Below are 16080 nucleotides of genomic sequence, written 5' to 3' on the forward strand. Positions count from 1 at the left end.
TTAGGTTACATAATCTTCTTAACATTATCCAAGTTAACCGAGACTTATTAATTCATCGACTTGGTTCTGCTATTTATCATACTTTTCTATTTATTACTCCCCAATATGTGCATATTGACGGAGCTTGGTGATTTTCATGGTCGATTGTTATGGACTCGACAATAATTTATATCAGTTGCAAGAATTCTGTTTAATCTATATTTATACAAAAATTGATTTTTTAGGATCAATTGCTGTTCATCAGAAATTTTATTTTATGAAATTCTTTGTTTCGTTTTACTGTCTGTGAATAAATGAGATAGTAGTTGAATAAAATGAACTAAGGATACCTTGAAATTTGCATCTGTCTCTCTTCGATATTCACATTATCAGATAAGTAATTGCAGTAAGTTTGAACGAAACACATCCAAGTTTATTTTCTCTCTTATCACTCCAAAGTATATATCAGCAGCTTAACCCTTTTCATTGACTGAATTGACTGGGAGTTTTTCCTGCTTCATGGTTGGAATCTATATTATGCAATAACAGTTACTACAACAATTAAAAATAATTACGAACAAAATTGGCATTGTTTTAGATAACACACGTTTATCATTGAAGCATCCATCACTAATAATGAAAATATCGATTTTATGAAGTGGTCACTTGTAATACAACTATCAAAATAAGCATTATTTGCTTCGTAAAATTTACAAGCATCTAAACAGCTCGTTTGTAATCTTAAACTATCATTTTTCATGTCATTGACAGCAGAATCTCGGTTTACATCGAAATAGTTGTATAAAAAAAAAATAAAATAAAGACCTGCCAGAGATTTCCTTTCGTTAATAATGGTCGTAGCTTTTGCTTCTCTTCCAGGTATTTTTCTTTCACCTTTTATCAAGCCATTGCCTGTAATGGGTAGTACGAACGTTTGCTATACGTTACGTTACATGTACTTTCTAAGCAAAAGCACAGTAGCCAGTGTCAAGATTCGTCACAGAAAATTTCTTTCGATATCAAGAAAGTTCATAGAAAAAAATCTTTTTACATATCTTATTACCAGAAAATTTCTACAAAGTTTAATAAAACTTAAGAAATACACTCGAAGGTACATTCGAGTTATTTCTGAAAAATGAAAACTCGTAATAGATGAAATAATGAAGATAATATATTTTTATGATGGTATAGTCATCCTACTGATTGAGCAATACATTAATAACATTAGTCACGCAGGTATCTCACGAGTAATGGCTGTAAAGATACAAGATCGATGTCAATTTGTTTGCCCACTTGGGTGAATCGCAGCAGCATGGTACTCGCAGTCCGAGCTTGGCCAGTGTCATGTTTTGAAAGTAAACTTGAAGTCGTTAACTCCTTGAGTGGCCAAGTACCGCGCTGCCGCCCGGTGCGCGCGCGCCTCGTACCTTTTGGTACTCTTTACGAGTCGAGAAACTTTAATGTCAACAAGGAGACAAGAAAATCACCTCTGATACTCTTTCGAAACGTGTTAAAGATCATGCACAACTCGATCCACTGTTCTGTCCAATTGCATCACTTTCCTCGAATTCCAGTAGTCCAAATCAATAAATGTATCAAACACACTCCATTAACTAATTAGATACATTCTTTTTTGGGGAAAATGCCGAAAGAAAATCTCACGAAAAATACTTCCAATCTCCCATTATTTTTCACGATTTAATTGTCATCGGTTCACCTCGCAGTCGTTCAAAGAATGCCAAATATTCGATTCGTTTCTTTTACACTATTCAGTGCATTGCTCAAACTAATATTTCATAATTAGTCATCGAGCGACAAATTATTGACTCGTATATTATTATAAACACTTGGCAGCTGGAGCTAATTAGGTTAACGACTCACTATTCCCATGCTAATTGTTTTATCCCTCCTTTTGTAAAATCAATTTCATATCGAGGTCTCCTCGTGGTATATTTAAATAAAGCTTACGGTCGTATCGTTCTTGAAAAACAAAGACCTACGTGTAGCTATATATATATGTGTGTATACACAGTGTCCATTCCTTTCTCTTTCGAGTCTTCTTTAAAGCGCGGTGGAAAGAATTCGTAGCTGCTGAAGCGGACAATTATTGTAGATCCAACCTAATAGCCACTAATAAATTCGCATTGCAAAATCAGTAAGGCACGCTGTTCATTTAGTTGCTTTTAACCGATGTGCATTTACCTTGCGTGTACGTACAGCTCGTACCGCATTAATATCCTTTCAATATGAAAATACCTGTGGGAATGAAGCGTATATTTATGAGAATTCTGAACGAGTTTAATAAACCAGACGAGTGGATAATTTTTGTTTGTTTATTATTATTAGAGAGTCTCAAGGTGCGAGGATGAGCATACGTGGCCAATGGGAGAGGAAAAGCAGAGGAAAAGGAGGGAAATTTTTGATGCGTGAAGAAAATGAGTGATCGGGCGAGAGAAGAGGCAAATGCGTACAATAAAAGTCAGACGCGCATATTGTACACTCACACACGCGTCCATCTCTATATCTAGGAAGGGTCCGTAATAGCTCCGCTGTGCAGTTTCACCGTTGCGACACGTGTTTCCTTCAAGCATGTTTCACTTTTCCTGCGTCCGAGCGGACTCATTTCTACGCCGTCCCGTTATTTCTGCCTTACCTTTTTACCCAGTTTTGGTGCAAGCTAACCTCATAATTTTTTCAGTCCGACAGATGCGGTTGCATCAAGCTATTCACTTTTAACATTGAGTAATTAGTCACGCCAGGAACAATACTTGTGAACAACGCGTGTAATCACCTTGAAATCGCTCTGATTTATTCATACAGAATGCTTACCGAACTTTAACTTTTTCTTCAAACACACTAATTTCTCATTTTTCCGAATTACAAGTGGCCATGTTACATTTTTTTCCATTTGTTTCTTGTTTTTTTTTTTTTTTTTTTTTTTTGTAAAATCCTCTCTTCGAATTAAAGTATATAGTTGATTGTATTTCTTTTTTGTTCCGCAATGGGGGGTATGAAAGTTGTATTCTTGGATCGCCGAATATTTCAATTTTATTCAGTCCTACGATTCGATGCTCCGATGCATCATATAGTCATTAGCCATTACCTCATACACTAATTATAGCAATAAATATTTCAGTGTGTAGGCAATACTAAAAATTGAAATTTTTCGTATCTCGCAATTCACTCGATAAATGTTCAATTGAACCAAGCAAATCGCATGATTATGCGTTTGTCGCGCGTTCGTATAGACATGTATCAGTGTTTTTTTTTTTATTTAAGAAATTTAGGCCAATAATTCAATATTTTGCAATTTAAGGTTTTCGTAAATCATTGACAAATCCACTGTGTAACTCCTACTGGACGATGTATTGCTTTATATTTTTCTGTAATTATATCGAAATAACCTAATCAATTTTTTACTGGTATTGGAAATTTAGAAATAACGTAGCAAGAAGGAATTTAAAGTTTAGGATACAATATTAACTTTCCACTTGATTTTATCGGGTCAACTGTGTAATTTAATTTGTATCGATATTACAAGAGTCTCAGGATAACACGAGTCGTTTGTATTATAATAAACTCAGGTTTGTCGAGGATTTACAATACTATCAATGTTATAAAAGCGTATCGAAAGTTTTTTTTTATTATTATTATGGAAAAGCAGCGTAGAAAATGGTCATTATCGGGTCCGCTCCAATTTCCAGCAATTTTCTTTTGAATTTTCATCAAGGCCAGAGTCGATATATGTCAATAATGCAAGTAGATTGTAATATTACTTTTTGAGGTCAGTATGTTTTATCCTTATCTTCGTGTTACTTGATCCTTGTTCACAATTCATCATTAAGATCTTTCTACCCCGACTAATTTATTGATAGTTATCCCACTTGCTATCTCAATAATACCCTAATTACTGATTAAAGCTGAAATATGAAAGTCTCTTTCGATTAGCGAGCGTTAATTGGCAAGACAAAAACTCTACTCACATACTAAATACCTCAGCCACCTTAACGATTAAATTTGTCGCGTTAAATCCTTTTTGCATAAATTCCAATTAAATCTTCATCAATTAAATTTATATCTTCGTTAATTTATTTAATTTAAAAAATTTTAATGCTTTTAATCTTAAACTGATTCGAGTCGGAAAATTTTCTCATGATTTCTACTCAAAGTAAGTTTCATTCCCAATGGTACAAATTACTTACAAAAATTATAGATTTTTAACTATTTACAATTTTTTCGCCAAGCTGGAAAATAAATCAATAATAATATCATTTGACCAATTTTGAAATGTATTTATAATATTAGATGGTGCTTTTTTCGGCAATTGACGTATTTTTGGCTTGCGATTGTTAAAGGATAACGGGTACACTCAGGATTCGTGCAGAATGTGTGTCACTGGGAACGCGACGTCTTCCTGACACAAGTGTTTCTATGCCAGCAACGATCCGCAGGGCCGAATACCGGTTTCCAAGTAAGTCATGCACCTCTCGCTTATAACTCGATTGCACTGTCTGCACCAAGTTCCTTGGTCGATGATGCTCCAACCGGATACAGCAATTTTCACTTCCCCATCCCATTCGAGCATTTGCAGAAAAACAATCAATCAGATTTCATGCGAATAACAATTTTTTTTAAATTCTATAAAGGTAGTGATTTAATTCCATGTAAGTGTCAAATATTCTAATGCAATTGTAAGCTCGTTGATCGAATATATTTCAACCTGATACAACATTCTGCACCCCTATATTCTTTTCATGATAATAAAAAAGAGAAATTAATAATTATTTTTGTACAAATCCTCCATATCCAGTATATATGCAAGAAAAGACTGAATTATTGACTGGTTTATAGCACTGACTTACACTATTAACTGTTGAAATATAAAAAAAGCACGAATTAATTGCAAAAATTTGCATAATATTTTTTCTACATTTTTATTCCTCTTCGTCATCATATTGTTTCGTTATCTCTCCTTGTCCTGAAATTGTAGTTTTTCTTCCTTTCTTAACTGCACAATATTAATAAAAATTTATTACCTTTTTCATAATATAAATTCTATTATTATTTAACGAACGCGTGCCTTTATGAGTTTTCTTATTGCTGCGGGTAATTCGAGGTGCGTGCTGCAAGTTTTCAAGTTTTGCAATGGTTCGAGGTGAATCCTGCCTTTCCTGACTAGTCCTGAATGCATTGTCAAGTGCAGCTAGTCCGTTCATTGTCAGAGGTGCACCGACGAGCAAAATGCAATAGCGAACGTTCACGCTTGGCGAATTCTCGGTCGCCAAGTCAGCGAGCGCGAAATGAAAACGTGTCGATGATAATGCTGCCTTAAAGTTTCAATCTAAATTTAATCTTGGTGAAAAATCTAGAAAGTAGACAAAACAACATAATCATGCGCCTAAAGGTTCATTAGTCGTTTCAACCAAGTGTATTTTAATTATTAATTTAATAGAATGATATCGTGCTCGCTTTAATCGCTTAATTAACCTGCACATTTTTATCTATATTTATTTATCAATATCGCGATATCTTCTACGACTGAGACGTTCCTTGTAAAATATCTGCAAACTTTATACGCGTCTGGTCTGACTCTGAGAATGGACGATAAGCTGCATTCTTCTCTCTCGCGAAACTCAATGACAATTGTGGCGAGTGTCACGTCTCTCCAGGTTTGCAGATTTATGATAAAATAAATCTACAACAGTACTCTTTATCCTCGTTTACTTTCAATTTTCTTCTCTCGAAAGATAGCTCGACAGTTTCAAGCTTCGCATTTCAATGATGATCCTTCTCTTGACCCACGTTTTTTTTTTGTCATTTATTTCGCATTCGTGTTTCCTCAGAATCCACTAATAAGTTACGATTTTTTTTTCTCCACTTAACTACGCAATTTTTTACATTCATCCGCGCATCGTTAATTATCATCGAATACTCGTAAAGTTTTTCGTTCGTTGGATTGACACAAACATAACGATACTGCATTTCAATGAATCATTATCGAGCCAATCTCTGCCTCGAGAGCATTATAATACCACGATATTATTATTTCAAAAGGATAATCAAGCATCAAAGATGTTTTCGCTTTCACATTCCTGATTTGCATTTATAATTTATCAAACGAACTCCATTATCTTGTAAAATCTCATAAATTCCTATTGATTTTATCAAACAAGTGTTTTAAAGAGAGCAATTATTCAAGTGTTATTGTAACTGTCTGACAAACGACTGCCTTTTCCACTTGCTCGACTGAGAAATCAATAGAAAGAGTGTTCCTTTGTCTCCATAAGAATCCTCCAACAAAAGAATGCATTTCATCCCCCAAAAACATCATAATTACACTATAACTTGCAATATTTAAAAAATCTCTATTAATTAATGTCCGACCATAAATACATTTTTCCACTTACCGTACATTAATTTCAACTACAGAAAAATATGAAAAATATATTTTTAAGATTGAAAAACTATTGGTAAATGGAATAAAAGTTGTAAGAAATAATTTTTGTCTACAAGATCGTTAAATGGATGCTCGTATACGTCGTAGTCTAAGTTGGTCGAGGTAACGACGTGTCATTCCTTTCCTGCTACGCTTTCTTCCTGTCAACCATTTCTCCCGCATAGCAGTCTGGCGATCCAAAGTTTTCGTGCGATCCAGTGAATCCGAGCACACGCGATTGCGTGCACTCACTCACTCGGATACTACGTCATTGACAGTGAGCGCTGCATTTCTTTCGCGTGTGCGCATTGCGCAATACTCTGGCCAAAATTCGCCCTTGGCACGAAGGAACTGGATCGACGCATCGAGTCGTGCAATTAAAATTTAATTAATCACTCGCCTCTTTCAAATTTCCCCTTCTCATATTTACCATAAATCATTTGCCCCAGTCTCGTTTATTATCAGCTGCTCGCAATGACAGCTGCAATGATTTCTCCTACAATAGTTTGCAATTGATTATGTATCATTAGCTTTCTCACTGACTAATTTCGCGACTAATTTCTCTGTATATAAGACTGTACACAGCAGTCTCTGAAAACTAATTGCGTTGTATTTTCTAGTAATTTCGGCGAATTGCAAAGCCTGCTAAATTGTTTCTGATCCATTTGGTAATTTGGGAGGTAATTGAAGATTATACAATTTCCTTTCGACTCTAGTCCATCATTTCCCATAAGATTTCTATATTATTCTGCAAAACTGTGCAACGACCTACCGAAGGCGGCAGCACGTAGTAAGTATGTAAGGATAATCAAACGTATTAAATTATTTGGCCATAATTGGCAATCTCGCAGTGTTTTTAATACAATTTTATGTAATATTATGCGAATATCGTTTACACTGGCAGGGCTCGCTCTCGTGTGATTAGCGCTTACGTCACAATCCTCATGTAAAATAACATGCTCGATACGAAAGGTTTGTGATACTCTACCGATTTCATTGCTACTTCCTAGTGTTTTACCGACACGTTTGCTACGTAGAATCCACGTACGAGCCTCGAGACAGAGACCCGGGACAAACTTTATATCCTGCACCGCGGTTCACTATATTATTTGCCCTCGTCAAGCATCGAGAGAACTCACCGTCTCGTTGCAACGAATTACCTTTTAGAAATGTAATATCCCACAGTGATTATATTGACACAATGTTGCTATAATTTCCTTCTTCTGATCCAGCAATAAGCAGGAAATACGTGTTTCGATCCACGAATTATGCTGAGACTGACGAAACGAGACAAAAAGTGTGCCATAGTTTTTCACTCGACTGCAAACAGATGGTTCGAGTATTTTCACCTCGCAGTGTACACCGATTCGCAGACGGTAATCGGAATAGATCTGAAATGTCACGATTACATTCTAATTACGCACTAGTCCATTACGTCCTACCGTAATACCACGAGCAGCAATACGTTACGTTTAAACGCCGAGTGAAATCTCCGGATGGCCAGAAAACGAGGAAACGCGATCTACAGTTGATATCTCGTACCGAGGATAATTGATCTTTTTTCCGCTTACCTTATGCCCAATTGGAAAACCCAGTAGTAATCTCTTCAGAATCATCGGGTGGTAACAAACCTTAAAATAGAGTCAGCAGCGTGACAGCTAATTGCATTATCAATAATTAATAAGCTTGCCTATCACGTGCAGCAATCGGTATGGGATTGAGAAAAAAAGAGATTTTCTATATGTTTGCACGTCGATCGCTGCCAGTGTTTAAACTGAAAACAGAGAATACTGGATCTAGGCGTGAGAGTACTAAGTGGGTCATTTGCTTTCAGGGTGCTAAACTCTAAGTAAGTGGAAGAGATTAAAGTATAGCGTATATATGTATGTGGATAATAGTCACGAGAAAGTTCATAATAAAATCTTAATCGCGTTATCCAACTTGTAATTCAAAATTATTTAAATACGACGTAATTTAGTGTATTCTATATAGTTCACATTTTGCACTAAAGAACCTCTGCATCCAGCTCTGCTAATTTCAACCTGTCCGGAAAGTTGTAATTTCCAAACTCGCGTGGTTTAATTGAAATGTGGAACGAATCCTAGTTTTTATTTCTTAAATTTATAGCAGCAAATTTGTCGTTTCTCCTCTGTTAGTGAGATTATTGAAAAATTCAATTTCGTTCGATGGAACTTTGATAACGAAATAAAATCACACGCATGTACGTGTAATTGTGTCATATGTAGATTAGCGAGGATAAATTTGTTCTACACCATAACCAAACGAATACAGATAGAGATCCGGCACGCGTCAGGTGATTAATAGTGTAAGAGAGGAGCTTTTTACTGCACGATTTGAAAAATCGTTTAAATATTTTTGAACCAAATTAAAGTTTATTGAGGATTTTCATGAAACTCATTAAAGTTTTAACTCGTAGTCATTTGATAGGATTTTACTTAAGGCTATTCAGTATTAATCATTTTCTCCTTCTGTATATTATAGGCACACACACACACACACACACACAGTCGTAGCTGCACTTAGGAGAATCAGGTAAACACGAATGGCCTGCCGATGGATTTCGAAATTGCTTCGCGGCACTTACGGCGAGCTTCGGCGAGGTTAGGCAAAACGCAGTTCCGATATGCCAGCGGAAAACATATTGCGGCACCATGTGCAATGATAGACCGAAAAATTAAACGAAGAAATGTTACAATGCGTATGAAGCGTTACGAAAACCAGCTGTGTGCTGCAATTCATATAGATACATATATATACGAATGAAAAAATTCACTAGCCTACATTTCTCCGCGAAAACACCATCTCTCCTTTCTCTCTCTCTCTCCCCCCCCCCCTCTCGTATAAACACAGGTATTTAAATCAGAGAAATAACTACCATCACATCGCTCAAAGTATAACTGTAAAAAGGATCAAAACTATAATTTTTAATTTAACACAGTGTATATCTAGCTATATGTATACACGATGAGGAATATTTGACGATATTTAATGTTAATAATAATACAAGTCAAGCTATACATGCAAAGGAAATATTTATTTTGTCCATAATGTCATTCTTAGAAAATTTCTTATATCCAAGGAAATTGTCCAATATTATGATGGATAATTAAAACAAAAATGTAATGGAATATACGAGTCGATAATTATGGAGCTAATTTAAAAGATTTGTTGCTAACAAAATTGTGGACGTAATATTTCATCTGTCATAACGCAAAAAGTTGAGCATTGCTTACTTAACTGGATCTGTGTGTATGGAAGTCCTACACCGTAATGATCAGCAGCGTTTACACATGCATCGCTTCCATGTGTCGAAGTGTGAAATGTGAAATCGTCGAGGGTTAAAGAAGATGTTTGTTTGAATTCGTAACGAAAATTTTCTGTTGATGATTTGTTTATTCAAGCTTCTCTCCGATGTCACTGAAAACTGCTTTATTTTCACGATTCATATTAACATTGCTGATTTTCTCGAAAATCACTTGACTTCCTGTTCATGATTATTTTATATCAATCTCGTATCATCCTTTAACCTTTACACGCTTATCGAAAATTGTGTAAGAATAATTTTCCATCAATTATTCAAGCAAGAAAAGTAATTCGGTAACGATTACCGAATCGCGATAGAAATTTATTTGTTCGATGAAAATAAAAATAAAGCAGGTAGAATTCACGTGAGAAATCAACAGGTTATTGGCGTTACGTCAAGAATATTATTATAGTGAGACGTAGACGACGCAGTTCCGCGTGTCTTGTGTCTCTTGATCTCGATAGTGTTTCCTATATATCACCACAAAGTTAGCTACATAAAATTTCCGCGTCGATCCAACTTCCATAAATAGAGAACCTGTTGCTTTACAAAAGTTAAACTTTCGAGCAAAATATTTGTTCGTGTATTGTACGACAAAATGTCAAGGTTTTTCTCAGTGATATAAAAAAAACCTAAAATTATCACTCTCGAGAAACTTGCAAGGGTACACAAATTCACTAATGAGAATAAGAGAAAAAATCCTAACATCATGCTAATTTCGCCTGCCTTTTTTGCCCTTCGCGAGCGAAATACACTTATTTCTTGCCTATAACTATTTTACATAATCTAGTCAAGAGAATTTGGTTACCACCATACGTCGTACGATTAAACTCGTGTTATATCCATTTGGTGAACTGGGAAGTTTCATTTTTCCTCATTTACCATTTATCAAATTTTAAGCACACGTAGGCTCATATAAACTCCTTTGCCTACTTTCAAATTGCAAAATATCTATATTTTATAGGTAAAGGTATAAAAGTAAAACTATATTTAATTTACAAATTATCAATGTGGGTTACTAGCTATATATTGCTCAAAGAAATCCCTCTCTCTCATTCTCTCCTTTCATTTTCCAGCTGAGTAGACATACTCAAAACTAGTTTTTCACTCCGTTCGTCGATAATTATAAAAGAAAGTTTTAAATATTTAAGCCCATTTTTTTATATCGTTATACATAGATCATTTTGTAGATATAATAAGATCTATAATCTTATTTCTAGGTTATCTTATGTATTATCCATCAAGGAGAAAATTACCTATTTTATTCCTGCAGTTGAAGAAAAAATTTGACACGACGGGATGACTTCCGGTTGAGAGTCACGCGTTCATCCTATAAAAGAGTCTCGACAGGGACCACTGGTTTGCTGCTTCGCAAAAGTTTAGACGCTGAGGAAATCAACACTAAACTATATCTTCGATCTTCCTAACGACTCTATGTACTTGTCGAAGAAACTTGCAAATTTGTAACGAGTAGTCATAAAAAGCTTCACGAATGATTTCCAAGGATACCAAAGGATCTATGGCATGCGACAGCAGTTCCAATCCTTAAGTGGAGGATCCGATAAGGATCTATCGATCGTTCCACGATGAGATCCACGTTCAATCTACAGTGATCTACAGGGATGTACTGTGGTGATCCTCAAAGATTCACTATATATTTGATATAAACAACGGACGATCGATATTCATTGATCTCGATCTACAATGATCCTTCCATCGACAGTGCGATCTATTTGGGAAAGATCACGATTTTTTTTTATATTGATATATATTGAGATTCTTTGAATTTTTATGTATAACAAAATCTTGATTGATACTCGATGATCGATGAAGATGATTGACGAGTCACGATCGACGATCGGAGTACGCCGGACTCGAATGTGTTCGTCGATCCTTCGCGATCCGGCGTTTCAGTCAGGACTGAACTCTTGGAGAACTGGCGAACGCCTCGTTTCCGCGACTCGAAACAGAAGGGACGTATGAAGTGAAATGGTGGGACTCATATCAGACTACTCTGCTTGGTGGGGTAATAAAATCATTAACGATTTTAGCCTTACCATCCATTAATACATCTTAAAACCCATTATGTTATCATTTCAATTATCTCTCATATAGAAATTTTAAATGTTCTCCTACATTTCGCTCTCTTTCACTCCAATTCAAACAATAATATATATCTAATTATCTACATCTAGAAGAATTTTATATTATTTTTCAGCTTATTAACAGTTATTCGTCATATCAATAAATTTAACAGTACTTTATGATATTTATTCATAATTTTATAAGTGTGTTAAGAGAAATCATAATTTTTTTATTTATAAATATTCCATACCTGGTTTTAATACATGTGCCCAATTCACAGATTCGTTTGACATATTAAAAGATAATTTTTAATTTCTCCAAGAAAGAACAGCAGAATTTTTATTCTGAAATGTATAAAATAAAGTTATAAAAAGAATTTAGATTCTAATTTGGATGAGAGTTTTTTAGATTGTATTTTGTCATTGTTTATGGTTCATTGACTCGGTCTCCTTGAAATATTCTCAAGCAAAGTCTTTAAAAGCTAAGTTTTTGCCTTTATTGCAACGTAAGTGTCAATGTTACATGCTGTTGACATTCAGGTAAGAGCCCCTCTCTCCACTGGACCTTCCATCGTCAGTTACTATTGTGTTTTTCTACACTTCAACCGCTACCTCCAGCATGCATTGGTCAGGGTTACGTCACAGTTAAGAAAGTTGTATAACGATCTTTTAAGCCAGCCCCCTTCTGACCCCCTGTGACCAATGCCCTTCCTCTCCTCGTCAAACTAAAAACCTCGCATACTTGTCTTATCCAGTTATTCCAGATTCTTGACAGGTATGAAATTCTTCAGAGAAATTTTACTACATACCCCGATTTAGCCAAGGAGCCTCAAAACACAGAAAACATAGGTGAATATTATACAGAATTAATAACAGCAGTAGATAACCTAGTCTCTCGTGTGGACTGTATTCAGATTTGCAAGTAAAAAACCTTTTGTTCGCTAAATTATAATGCTGGACTATGGGTTTTATACTAGAAAAATTAATCAACAGACCTTTTTTCGCTATATATCAACATGAATGCAAACACAATTAATTTTCATTCAAGACTCGACAAACTTTTTATCGAAACTAGAGAACATGGTCTGGACCTTGATGCGAAAGGAAATAAATTTCGAGGCAAAGTGATAAAAAAATGAATTGTAGGATCATCAACTAGGATTCAGCAAATAAACTCGAAAATCTCATCAGCAAAAACGGAAGGTAATAGTAAAATACTCATCAAATTCACCTCTCAGCAATTTACAGTGGTAAATGAATGCTGCACAAGTGCAATTATGTGGAGTTTATTGGGATGTTTCCTAGTTCTCAACTAATTTGGATTATATGACTGATCATTAGCGACCATTAAAGTTTTCGTTTTAATTTTCAATAGATGAAAAAGAAAATGTAATAAGATTGAAATATTTTATTTGATCGTATCGCATATATCAACCACTAATTGTATTCACCATCACCATCAATCCACATTATTTCCTACACTGAATCATGCAAATGTGATTTTTAGGGCCCCGATCCCATTGTACGATATATATATATATAACATCAAATGGAAGAACTCCTTAATGAACCAAGTTTTTTAATTGCTACCACCTACCAGAATAGGGCAAGCCATCAGCTTTATCCAGTAAAGTACAATTAATGTATAGCGAGATGATGCTAAAGAGTGAAAGTATTCATTGCATCTAATTATCACGGTTGAAGTATTGCTATTACATTTGCATTTGACGACAAAGTTATTTTGCATTGCAAAACTTTGTAGGTTCATCCACCAAGAAAGGCATTTGTGCCATTCAAGGTGCATCCTTACTTACCACACCTGGACATTTAGTATGACCATTTTCAGCACATGCTAGATGTACCACGATATATACGATACTATACAGATAGCTTTGCGAAAGACTAGAACAGTCGATGATCGGTAACTCGAGTCGAGATTAAATTTCATTCTTCCTTTCCATTCAAACGCGTCTCCATAAATTTCATTCGAGATACGAATAATTCAGTTATTATAATTACAACGACCTCTAGTAATTACAAATTTACTACGGTCGCATCGAATATTTATAGATATATCGATAATATTGTATCTCGCGTGGACTATCACGAATAGCAACGCTCTTGCACAAATGCTGCAAATTGGTTGTCTAAAAAAGTCGATTGGCCGAACTGGGTACTGCATTGAAACTTTGTTCGAAGGCTAATCCCCCGGCAGATAAAAAGTAAATATCAATTCAGCAGTTTTTGCTGCCTTTGCTGGAACAAAACTAAATTACACGCTGTCTAAATCTTTACAACGTTTCATTTTACAGGACTAAGGTATGTTAGAACGTAATACTCAAGATTGAAAGGAGAGCACTGCTGGATAAACTATCCGATCAAATAATTTCTTGCACCTGTGTCTATGTTTTTTAGAAGAATTCAATGACCTTTGATTGAAATTGCAGAAAAAAAAGAGCCACTAAATATAGTAATAAAGTCATGTTTATTTTGCCACATTATCAGTTGAATCTGCATTAAAACGAGTGAAAGGTCGTAAAAGGCTCCTTCAAACACCTTGCTCTGGACTGCCATTCCCAAAATATAATATTCAATTACGCAACCTCGTTGGTGCACCACGACGTAAAATTGTTGCAACACAATAACCTTGAGGAATATTAGCAAGCAAATAACGAAGATGAACCTGAAGAACCATGCATCATACGAGTCTTTAATAGCGAGAAATTCCAATGCTCGTCGCTGATGATTGGAAGAAACTGAAGAGGTTGAAGAAGAAGCCCAAGTACGTGTGTACTACGTTGCAGCTATTCCTCATCTGGATCTTTCAGAGCAAGGTCGTAGAAAGCTCGATCGAGGTACTCGAGATGATCGTAACTGGATGAAATAACGATCACTTTCGCAACATTTACGATATACAGTAATTGAGATTTTAGGGGGAATGTGTCCTTTTCCAGATGACCTTCGTAATAACAGAAGCAAAGAACAAGGTAGAGAGAGAGAGAGGAGAATTTCTTATTAAAATCAGGAGAGAAATCTCTCCGCATGGAAATTCCGTCGATCGTTCAAAAATTTGGAATCCTTGCCATTCTTCGATCCCCGAAGGCAGATCTGTTATACTCGAAGGTCGTGCATACTTTGTTACCTAACATTAATACACGCAATCCTCGAATACCGTCTGGCCCCATATGGGTTCGTCAGCATCGTGGGTTACGTCATTGTTTTGATAGAATGTCGTTCGCACTGCGAGCTAAGTAAGCCAATGATCCTCTCTCGACATATCTTCGATCTCACGATGACCCATTTAAATCTTAATTATCTCCGAAAATCTAAAAATTCACCAACCACTTGGCAGATTAAATCCTCCAAGCATTCTAAATTATTATCATAAATCTTTGACGAAAGGTGCATCTTCTCTTTTATCGCGCATTGAGAAACTGCAACTACTGCCATTGTTTCTCGACCAATACTGTAATCCTTCTTAAGCTCTCTAACTGCCATTAGTGTTTTTATTAGCAGTGTATTGAAAACGAACCGAGGAAATTATTTAACAAATATTATCATCACCTTTACATGTTTTTCATTGTCTTTTGTCGATGATTGACGAGGTGTAAGATTTCCTCCAGCAGCAAAGAAAAGATGCTGCTCTACTTGACTATGAAGATTCTTGGTCAGTGACGTCACAGTGTCACGTGAAAGCACCATTTCTCCAACAGTTTATTTCTTCGATTTGCCTCTTTTTCCATTTCATCAAATTGTATAAGGAAATCCGTGGAAGTCTCAAGGTTGTACCAGTTTTTATCGCTTTTTGGTTCAAAAGTCTTTTGCACGTGTTATTTTTTTTTGTATTTCGCAAGTGGTCCATTCGAAGAATATGTTTGATTTTTTGGTACACTGGCTCTCCATTCGAGAGGAGATTCCAACGATCGAATGATTGTAGAAAATTTAAAGACGAATCAATTTGGCCAACGTGCACTTATCCATTAGAGAACTCTTCGCTTTACTTTTACCGCACTTTTACGTTTCTTTACGCTGCACGAGCATCAATGCGGGTCAACCAGTAAACGTGCACGAATACACGTATGTAAAAAATTCCAAATCTTTCTCGTGTATCGCAAACATCGAAAGCATCGCGTTTTCTTTGAGGAATAAAATGTGAGATCGCGAGAATAATAAAATCTTTGAAATTTTCCAACAAACAAAGGAAATCCGGGATTTCTAAATAAAATAACTAGAGGATATAAGGAAAATAAATTAAT

General features: G+C 35.5%; 1 protein-coding gene across 3 annotated transcripts in view; it reads right to left on the reverse strand.

Annotated features, from left to right (window-relative positions):
- The window catches only part of LOC136783173 (very long chain fatty acid elongase AAEL008004-like), a 58802-nt gene that overhangs the window by 4411 nt on the left and 38311 nt on the right, over window positions 1-16080 (reverse strand). The window contains exon 1 of one of the 3 annotated variants that reach the window (XM_066743093.1): window positions 10997-11646. The exons of 1 other annotated variant lie outside the window; for it this stretch is intronic. The gene's annotated coding sequence lies outside the window, so the exon portion shown is untranslated. Of the gene's footprint in view, window positions 1-329; window positions 471-10996; window positions 11647-16080 lie in introns of those variants that run through there. One more of the 3 variants, XM_066743092.1, reaches the window with a different exon arrangement.

Source organism: Prorops nasuta, unplaced genomic scaffold, assembly GCF_024137725.1.
Source record: "Prorops nasuta isolate Cenicafe-Biocafe unplaced genomic scaffold, Cenicafe_Pnas_1.2 PNAS00032, whole genome shotgun sequence".
Taxonomy (NCBI): domain Eukaryota; kingdom Metazoa; phylum Arthropoda; class Insecta; order Hymenoptera; family Bethylidae; genus Prorops; species Prorops nasuta.